At 37.3% G+C, this 10,887-nt stretch overlaps 1 pseudogene; it reads left to right on the top strand.

The window, feature by feature from the left end:
- LOC107610383 lies at window positions 6,863-10,260 on the top strand (annotated as a pseudogene).

The following is a 10,887-nucleotide window of genomic DNA, read 5'->3' as shown; positions in this document are numbered from 1 at the left end:
TGGGGAGGTCGGTCAGTACCTGACTTCCGGAGGTAATTTCTCTTCCCTATACACCAATAAATTAGGATATTTAGTTAGTTTTTCTTTTGTAGAATAGGATAAATTGCATAGTAATAGATTAGTTGCATGCATGTTCTGATTGATTGAAAAGACAATAAGTTTCTTCTAAGACTCTATCTTTGGAACAAAATTTCACTAATTTTAATTAAAACTTTTATGTTAAATTTGCTTGAAGTTGTATTTGGAACATGATTTTTGAGCTAAAGAACACACAACCTGTGAGATTTGAGCCTTTATGAATGGTTACATTATTTTACCATAATTATTTTATTCTTGTGTGTTTACTTCTCTATGATTGTAATCTATATTTTGTTTCATCTTATATGTCCAATGTTTATTATATTTACATGCTTGCATATGATTGAGGCCATTATTTGTTCAGCTTACTTATCCAAAATAATCCTACCCTTTCAATTACCTTTGTTAGCTACTTTGAGCCTTTGAATCCCATTTGTTCTATATTTTACCACATTACTAGCCTTAAGCGGAAAAAAATTATATATCCCAAATTGAATCTTTGGTTAGCTTAAGATAGAATTGTGTGTGTTATTTAAGTATGGGAAATTGTGGGAACAAAGGATAATAAAGGAATGAGGATAATATAATGGGAATTTGGATACCTACTCATGTGAAACTATAAGAATAAAAAATCTATGTGCATTGATAAGCTATGTTTATGTTTATGTTTATGTTAAAAAAAATCCAAAAATATTCAATAAATAAATAAGGGGACAAAATTACCCCAATGTTAGATTAAGAATTCAAAAATCAATGCATGTATGATAAAATCAAAATGAAAAGTTGAAACATGAGTATGGAATGTGAAAGGAAAATTCTAGGTAGCTAGGTGTGAATTCTATGTTATATAGAATATATATAGATTATGTTAAAGCTTGGGTTAATTAAAGATTCAATTTATAAGCTTACTTAGCCATATATGTATCCTTACCCTTACCTTGACCCCATTACAACCTTGAAAAAACCTCATGATGTTTGCATTGGTATATTAAATGTTGTTGATTGGTTAGGAGAAGAACAAAAATTAGAGAGCGTGATTAGAGAAAAATAGAGTGATTACCCTATATACTAGAGAGATTAGAGTGTACATACTTCATCAGTGAGGGTTCCATGCTTGAATTTCTATGTTCCCTGCTTTCATGAGCTATCTTCTTGTACTTTTATCTGTTCTTACTGTATAAAAATTGAGTTAGTGGAATTTGATTTGTAATTATTTTGAAGAGCTTACTTACTTTTGATCAAGTGGACAAAAATCATACAGCTGCATTCATATATATAGGTTGCATTGCATTGCATAGGTTTTACATGTTCTTACTCATTTATTTTATCTCCTTCAACTAAGCATGAGGACATGCTAATGTTTAAGTGTGGGGAGGTTGATAAACCACTATTTTATGGTTTATATTGTGTTTAATTGTGTGGTTTTATCATGATCTTTGCCCACTTATTCATTAAATAAGCATGCATTTATATTTCCTTCCTAAAGTTATTGCATGATTGAAAATTTGCTTCCTAGAGACTTTTAATTATGTATTTTATTTCCCCTTTATTCCATTCGATGCCGTGATCTGTGTGTTAAGTGTTTCAGGCTTTATAGGGCATGAATGAGTTGGAGATTGGGAAGGAAGCTTGCAAAAATGGAAGGAACACAAGAAATTGAGGAGATGACCAGCAAGAAGCGACGCGGCCGCATGGATGACGCGACCGCGCGGAGAAGAGCAAATCGCAGTGACTAACACCAATCCTCCCAAGAGTGGATTGGAACCTGTGGATAGAACAGCATTCCAACTTGTTTGACTTTCCCTTACTTAGTAAGGGACAACTAAACACAATAAATCTCAATTGTCAATTAATCTTGAGAGTACTGCAATAAGAATAGGGCTTCCGTCTAATCAACTCCCAGTCAAGGCTTTTATTTATATTTGTATACATTCTCTAATTTAATTTTCTGTCATTCAACTCAAACCTTTTTGAAAACCTTCTAATTAATAAAATAGCACACTTTCCTGCAACTCGTTCGGAGACGACCTGGGATTCATACTCCCAGTATTTTAATTTTAATTTCTGTGACGCCCCTTTTTAAATTGATAAGCGGATTTCTGGTTGGTTGAAAACTATACTGGCAACGCATAATTTATAATCATTCTTAACTCGCCAATTTCCGCCGGCATCAAGGCTACTGCCTGACTTCCTACCGCAAGGTACAATACGAGTGGTTCTTCCTCTCGTGGTCGAGTTAGGATAGGTGGTCGTCCCAGGAAATTTTTGAAATCCTGGAAGGCTTGCTCGCATTCCATTGTCCATTCGAACTTCTTTCCTTTCCTTAAAGTGGCATAGAAGGGGAGAGATCTTATCGCTGATCCCACTAAGAATCTGGATAAGGCTGCCAATCTCCCGTTGAGTTGTTGTACCTCTCTGACACAAGTTGGGCTCTTCATGTTGAGTATGGCCTGGCATTTGTCCGGATTTGCTTCAATTCCTCTTTGTGTGAGCATGAAACCTAAGAATTTGCCCGCTTCTACTGCAAAGGTGCATTTTGCGGGATTGAGTCGCATGTCATGCTTCCTTATAGTGTCGAACACTTGAGCCAAGTCGGACAGTAATGTCTCTTTGTTTTGTGTCTTTATTAACATATCGTCCACGTAGACTTCTATGATTTTTATGATATGATTTGAAAAGACTTTATTCATTAGCCTTTGATAAGTAGCTCCCGCATTCTTGAGACCGAAAGGCATCACAATGTAGCAGTAATTTTTGGTGTCAAAAACGAGGTCTTTTCTTGATCTGGTGGATACATGGGGATTTGGTTGTATCCGGAATATGCATCCATAAACAAGAGGTATCTATATCCGGATGAAGCATCTACCAGAGCGTCGATACTTGGGAGTGGGTAAGGATCTTTTGGGCAGGCTTTGTTGAGATCGGTATAGTCGGTGCACATTCACCATTTCCCATTTGATTTTTTCACCAAGACGACATTAGCTAGCCATAGTGGGTACTTGACTTCTCTTATAAATCCTGCCTCCAGTAGTGCTTGTACCTGTTCTTCCACAGCTTGGGATTGTTTTGGTCCAAGTTTTCTTCGTCTCTACTGTACCGGCCGAGATCCTGGATAGACCGTCAACTTGTGACACATTAGCTTGGGGTCTATGCCTGGCATGTCTGTAGCTTTCCATGCGAAGAGATCGACATTATCTCGTAAGAACTGTACTAGTAATTCTTTTGCGTCTCCCTTCAGGATCGTGCCAATATTAGTTGTTTTGTCCGAGGTATCTTCGATCTGAACTTTCTCTATTTCTCCTTCGGGCTGTGGATGGAGTTCTTCTCGTCTCTGAACTCCACCAAGCTCAATTGTATGGAACTCTTCTCTTCTGCCTCTGAGGTTTAGACTTTCGTTATAACAGCGGCGTGCCATCTTTTGATCTGCTTTTATCATAGCTATCCCTTCTGTAGTTGGGAATTTCATGCATAGATGTGGAGTTGAGACTATTGCACCGAGTTGATTTAGTGTTGTCCGACCTATTAGGGCATTGTAAGCTGAACTCACGTCGACCACGATGTAGTATATCTTGAGTGTTCTGGATTGGTTCCCTTTTCCGAAAGTTGTATGTAGTGACACGTATCCCAGCGGTTGTACTGGGGTATCTCCCAGTCTGAACAGGCTGTTAGGGTATGCTCTAAGCTCCTTTTCTTCTAAGCCGAGCTTGTCGAAGGCAGTTTTGAATAAGATGTTGGCGGAGCTCCCTTGGTCTATTAATGTGCGGTGGAGATTGGCGTTTGCCAGTATGATGGTGATGACCATGGGGTCGTCGTGTCCTGAGATGATACCGGATGCGTCTTCTTTGGTGAATGTGATTGCAGGGATGTTGGGTGCTTCCTTCTTTCCTTCGACATGATATACTTCTTTGAGATATCTTTTGCGGGATGATTTGGAGATTCCTCCTCCTACAAATCCTCCGTGTATCATATGGACATGTCTTTCTGGCGTACGAAGTGATCGCTCGATTCGTCCGACATCTTCATCCCTTCTTCTCTTTCTTTGATCATCATCTCGGGTGACCAGAAACCGATCTAGTTTTCCTTCTCTCACTAATTTTTCTATGATGTTTTTTAAGTCAAAGCATTCGTTGGTGGAATGCCCTCGGACTCGGTGATATTCACAGTATTCGTTCCGATTTCCTCCTCCTCTTTTGCCTTTGAGTGGTCGAGCTGGGGGTATCTTTTCCGTATGGCAGACTTCTTTGTAGACATCTACCAGGGATACCCTAAGAGGGGTGTAATTGTGATATTTTTTAATTTTCTCCCCTTGTCGATCTTCCTTCTTTTTGGATTCTTTATCTTTGTCTCGGTAGGAGAATCCGGATTTTGAGGTTTCTCCCAACCGAGAGTTTTCTTCCATGTTGATATATTTTTTCGCTCGCTCCTGCACCTCATCCAGAGATGTGGGATATTTCTTCGATATAGATTGGCTAAAAGGTCCCTCTCGTAGGCCATTGATGAGGCCCATGATGGCGGCCTCTATTGGCAAGCTTTGTATGTCTAGGCATGTTTTATTGAATCTCTCCACGTAGTTGCGAAGACTTTCCCGATCTCCTTGCCTGATTCCTAGTAGACTGGGGGCGTGCTTGACCTTGTCTTTTTGGATGGAGAATCTGGCCAGGAATTTTTTGGCTAGGTCGTCAAAGCTTGAGATGGACTTAGGAGGTAAGTTGTCGAACCATCTAATTGCTGTCTTCGTGAGGGTCGTTGGAAAAGCTTTGCAGCGAACAGCGTCCGAGGCGTCGGTGAAGTACATTCTACTTCTGAAGTTGCTGAGGTGATGGTTGGGATCTGTGGTGCCATCATACAGAGTCATATCCGGGAGTTTGAAGTCCTTAGGAATTTTAGTTTTCATGATGTCCCTAGTGAATGGATCTTGATCTTTGCGTGAATTGTCCTCAGGGGTGGTCCGGGTAGCCTTTGCTTTGAGATCGGCTTCGAGTTGTAGGATTTTATCTTCTAGCTCTCGACGTCGCCTTACCTCTCTTTGTAGATCCTTGCCAACTTCTCGTTGATGCTGGCTTTCTTTTTCAAGTTGCTTTAAACGATTTTGAAGTGCTTCTATTACTCCTGGATTTGATGAGTTTTTGTCTCCGTTAGATTCTGGAGTATCTTTTGGTGTAGCATCCGTGTTTTTGTGCGGTGTTCTAACCTCCAGATCTGAATCGTGGTCGTTGTCATGGTCGTCCGCCATGGGATGGGATGACTTCCAAGTTCCCCGACAACGGTGCCAATGTTCCGAGGGTTACCTGAAACTGTAGGTTGATCTCGGATGAGATCTTCCGTACTGGTCGGAGATGACGTGTCTGGCTGGCTGGTAGCGGCCGAAGCTGTTGTGTCCGACTTGTTGGACTGGCCGCACTTCTGATCCTTGGTCACCGGAGGGTGGGGGGTACCTGCAAGAGACTCCGATGCTTAAGTTAGCACGGGTATTAAGCAGGTTTATTGTAGAATCAGAGTATGAGTTATACCTGGGTGCTCCAGTGTATTTATAGTGGTTGTAGAGTGACCTTTCTAGATAAGATAAGTTAGTTATCTTATCTTATCTTTATCTTTGAGTTGTGGTAAGCTTATCTTCAAGGGAACCGCCTTTATCTCTATAGGCTTGGACTGCCTTTGGATTTGGGTCATGTTCCTCTATTTGGGCCCTTTACTGGGCTTTTCTGTCGATTTGACCGACTTCTTTTGAGAAGAGGTCGGATAGCCTGACCTGAAGAGGTCGGTCGCTTTATTGTTGATCATCCCGGATCGGATAGCTCGAACCAGGGTGTGAACAAGATCCAAATCGACAAACAACCTTCAATCAAAGTTTAATTTGTTTGTCACTTAAGCAAACCCAATAAAAACTGAGAGTATTTAAACCTCGGGTCATCTCTCAAAGGAATTGTCAGGAAGTGTTCATGTTATTGCACTACAAGAATAATTAGTTTTAGCGACAAACTTTTAGCGGCAACAATACAATGGCCGCTATTTTTTTATTTAAGTTATGTTTTTGTGGCTATTATATATTTTTCATTAATATTATATATTATAATGGCAATTATTATTATTGCCCACTAAAAATATAAGGAAAACTATTTTTAATAAAAAAATTTTAGTAGCCACACTACTATGGCTGGTATTATTTTTATTAAAATAATTTATTCATAACAATTAGTAAAAAAAACAAAACCCACGGACACCTACTACCTCACCAGTCACCTGTTTTCTCTTACTCTCTAAGAAACCTAGCCCTAAACCCAGCCACCATCACCATCCCTCATCGCCAAACTCTTCTCCTTCGGTAGAGGGTGTTGTCGCCGCCGGCGGGACAGAAAGTGGGTGCCGTTAAACTCTTCTCATCACCGAACTCTTCTCAGTTCTCATCGTTCCTCTTCTCATCGCCGTCGCACAAAGGAAGCGTTGATCCCGTGGCGTTGCCATCGCGAAGGTTGCTCAGTCGGTTGTCGTGTTTTTGAGCTCTCCCTCTCTCTCTCTCTCCTTCCCCCCCTCTCTCTCTCTCTCTCTCTCTCTCTCTGAGGTCAACATGCACTCTTCGAGCTCACTTTCTTTCCTCCATCGTTGTCACTTCCGATTCCTCCGTCACCATCACTTGCCTTCCTCCTTCGCTGCCGGTAAGCATTGCTGCTTCAATTTAATTTTGCTTGTTTTGTACTTTTGTTAATAATACGAGTTTCTAGATTTTCTAATTTCTGTTTGAGTTTGTTAATTTTTGCTTATTCTGAGATACTAGATTTCTGAAATAATGGTTGAATTGAATGATTACTCGTCGTCGAATGTTCCTTTCTTTTTCTCTTCTAAATCTAGATTTTGGTCTGCACAACCTTGGTTTCAGTCAGTATGGTTAATTTTGTTTATTATGAGATTGTTGACAGCAACAATGGTGAGGTATCTGGTTTAGTGCTGTATCGAATTTCTGTACTTGTTCTTTCTTGTTTGAGGTTTCCTGGTGTTGCTTGAAAGTCTTAAGAACATGGACTCTGTGAAAGGATGTAGTGATCAAAGTGGATTGCAAATTCTATAAATTATTTGGAGTTATGAGTGGTTGTTGACTTTTGACTATAATGGAAGGTCTCACTCTGAAGTCAAAGTATATGATACCACTGCTTTAAGGGTAGCTTATTTTGATGTTGATGAGTACAATGTTGATGAGTATGATGTTTTGCTAATTATGATTTATTCCTATATTTGGTTGTTGCAAGAGATAGAGATAATTTAGTAGAGACCAAGACAGCAGAAGTATCTAACTTTCTTGATATGTTGAGGAGTGTTTCTGAATATAATGAAGGGTCTAGTACAAGTACACCATCACGCACTGATTGAAAAGCATGCTATCTACACTATAACTATGCTATATTTTTGTTGTCCATTCTTTTAGATCTAGAACTTGAAATCAGTCATTTGCATTGTTGTAATTTTACTTCTTTAAATAGATAAAATAGGATAATGATGAATTCTTTTCTTTGTTACAGGTTTATGCCTTTCATGGGAGACACCTCTTTATAACAAATGGTAAGAATCATGGTACAATATGTGCTTTAGAATCATGGGAGGCTATATTGCACTATTATCTGTTTGAGTACTATCAAGATGACTTGGTAGTTATTCTTTTGAATTCGGTATGCGCTTAGACCCTTCTCTCTTTATTTCTTCTTTTGTCTTTTCTTTAAGGAAGTTAATTCCAATGTAGATCCAAGTTTTAAGACACTTATGCTTAATGCTTATTGCTTAATTTGCTTTTAGGTTTCTGACTCAAAAAGCATCACTGGCTTCAATATTGATGTAATTCCTGATGTCAAGGATGCTGTGAGAATTGATGTGGTTGGAGACTTCACTTTGCAGAAGGTGACACCCGAAAGAAGTTACTTTCGGTGAGTTTTTAGTCAGTACTTAAGAAGTTACTTCAATGGAGTAAGCAAAAAGCTTGGAAATTTTTTCTTTATACCTACATTCCATATGCTTAAGGTTTCTTTCTCTATGAAGCCTTATGATGTAGGTAATTGTGTTCATAGGTAATTGTGTATGATAAATTAACTTGATATACTTAAATAGGTCCTCTATTTTTTATTTTTCCATCCTTCCAATTTAACATGAGATTTTGATTTTTTAAGGTGTGGTGCTAGACAGTCTGGAGATATAAGCTCATCAAATGAAGAAAGCACTTGATGGAATACTTGGATTTGGAAAAGCTGATTCTTCATTGATTTCACAACTTGCTTCTTCTGGCAAAGTGAAAAAGATATTTGCTCATTGTTTAAATGGAGTAAATGGAGGTGGTATTTTTGCTATTGGGCATGTTGTGCAGCTTAAAGTGAATGTGACTCGATTATTACAAGACCAGTATGTCATTTATCAAATATACTATGTTTGGTGTTATAAATTGCTCATTTAGGATAATTTTGTTTTTTAACATGTGAAAGGTTTTCCAGACTTGGATACTAAGTCTTTATTCTTCTGTTTATGATATTTCCTTTTCAAAAATCCATATTTTGAGATATCTGACATGGGAAAAAAATTAGGCCTTATTACAATGTCAATATGACAGGGGGTTCAAGTTGGTCATACTTTTCTTAGTCTATCAACAGATGCATCTCAACAAGGGGACAGAAAAGAGACAATAATTGACAGTGGCACAACCTTGGCCTATCTACCTGAAGCAATTTATGAGCCACTAGTGTTTAAGGTATATAAGAGTTTCATTGTTTTGAGAAACTTTATGTTACAACTTTGTGTATTTTAATTTAAATTGCATTCTTGGGATAGATAATTACTCAATAACCTGACTTAAAAGTCCAGACTCTCCATGACGAGTATACATGCTTTTAGTACACTGGAAGGTATGACGCATTAATATGCATTGGCTCATCCTTCTACAGTATTAGTGCTTTGACGGGATTTTATCATAATCTTATCTTTCTTGAGTACACATCTAAAAATAAAATGTTTATGCATTCATGTTCTGCTTATATATGGTGTTCTGCTATTGGATGGAACAACATATGCACTATGAAAATCCTTTGTTTGGTGGCTAGATTTGAAAGGAAGGGCCTATAGTGGGAGTGGTTTTGAAGATGTTATGTATAATACTTATATAAGTTAAATACTAACATGGCCTATCTACAGGGTAACTTCTGGTGCATTGGTTGGCAAAACAGTAGGACTCAGTCCAGAGATAACAAGAATATGACTTTACTGGGTGGTATTTTTCTTAAAAACATTTGCCCTTGCCAACTTTATGATTATTACTATTATGCTTAGTAATGTCTGAATTTCAACAATACTTTTCATTTATCTATTGCAGATTTGGTGCTTTCAAATAAACTTGTCATTTACAACCTTAAAAGTCAAGTTATTGGGTGGACCGAGTACAACTGTGAGTATCATTTTTTGGTTTTTTGGTTTTTCATACTTTGAGAAATGACAACTGTTTGCAAGTCATTTAGGTTTGGGTTAGAATTGGTAATAAAATTACAGGATTTCAATTTTAATTCAAAATTGACTTCTTACATGTAATAATATCATTTTTGTTGCATGATGGGTTCTTCAAGCATTAAAGTGAGGAATGAGCGTACTGCCACAGTTCATTTAGTTGGTTCCCACTATATTTCTACTAATCGGGTGATGATGACCTTATTTCTAATTGCAGTTCTTCACAAGTTGATTTATTGAAATGGAGCAATTAATATAAATATATATAATATTGTTATAGGCTGTGGCTTCAATGACGAAAAATGATCAACTTAGCAAGGTCTTGGAGGAACCATTGTATGTTAGAGTTCATCAAGCTCTTTATAGCAGTAATAGTGGACCAAATACTATGGAAAGGGAGGATCTTACCTAAGTTACAAGCATTCCTTCTGCTGATGATCTTGTACGAAGTAAACACGACGGCGGAGAATATATATGCCGTCAGGATAGAGCCGATCAACATACAAATAATTTCAATACGAATGAGATTATAGAAGCAGATAATAAAGAGATTGTACAAATAATTTGCATTGGGTGTGGGGAAATCCATGAGTTATTGATAAGTGTGCTCCTCTCTCTTGGAAATTTTCTTCATTATTTTGGCCTTGTATCTTTTTTAAGAGAAATTTGTGTATAAATATTTTGAATTTAATGAAATATTTTATTTTATAGTAATTAATTTTAGTATATTTATATTATGTACAATAATAATAATTGTTAGTAAAAATAATTTGAAATTTTAAAAAAGGATAGGTTATTATTTCTAAAAGATTGAGTGTAATTAAAAAAGTTAAGATTTTAGCGGCAATAATAATGGCAACTAAAAGTGAATAATATTGCAATTTTAGAATTATTTTTAGTGGCTATATAAATTGCCGGTAAAATGGGTTTTGGAGGCAATAGTAATGGCTATTAAAAGTGAATAATATTGCAATCTTAGAATTACTTTTGGTGGCCATATAAATTGCCAAGAAAATGGTCGCTAAAAGTTATATACTTTTTGCGGCCATTAAAACAGTCTTTACCGGCAAATGTTATAATTGCCACTAAAACCTTTAGCGACAAAGCATAAGACGACTAATGTCTAATTACCGGTAAATGTATTAGTGGCTATTTTTATTGCCGCTAAAAGCAAAATAAATGGCCGCTAAAAGTGATTTTTCTAGTAGTGTTGGTTATGAGGTATATTTTGGGATTTTTGGGTTTGATGAGCAAGAAATTAAAACCAACAATTAAAGAAATATAAATTCTAAAAGGCTACTCATAGCAAGGATCAAGAGTCAAGGTTTCCTATCTTGGACC

This window comes from Arachis ipaensis, chromosome B01 (genome assembly GCF_000816755.2).
Source record: "Arachis ipaensis cultivar K30076 chromosome B01, Araip1.1, whole genome shotgun sequence".
Classification (NCBI taxonomy): domain Eukaryota; kingdom Viridiplantae; phylum Streptophyta; class Magnoliopsida; order Fabales; family Fabaceae; genus Arachis; species Arachis ipaensis.
Note: the sequence above shows the minus strand (reverse complement) of the source record. Positions and strands in the feature narration are given on the sequence as shown.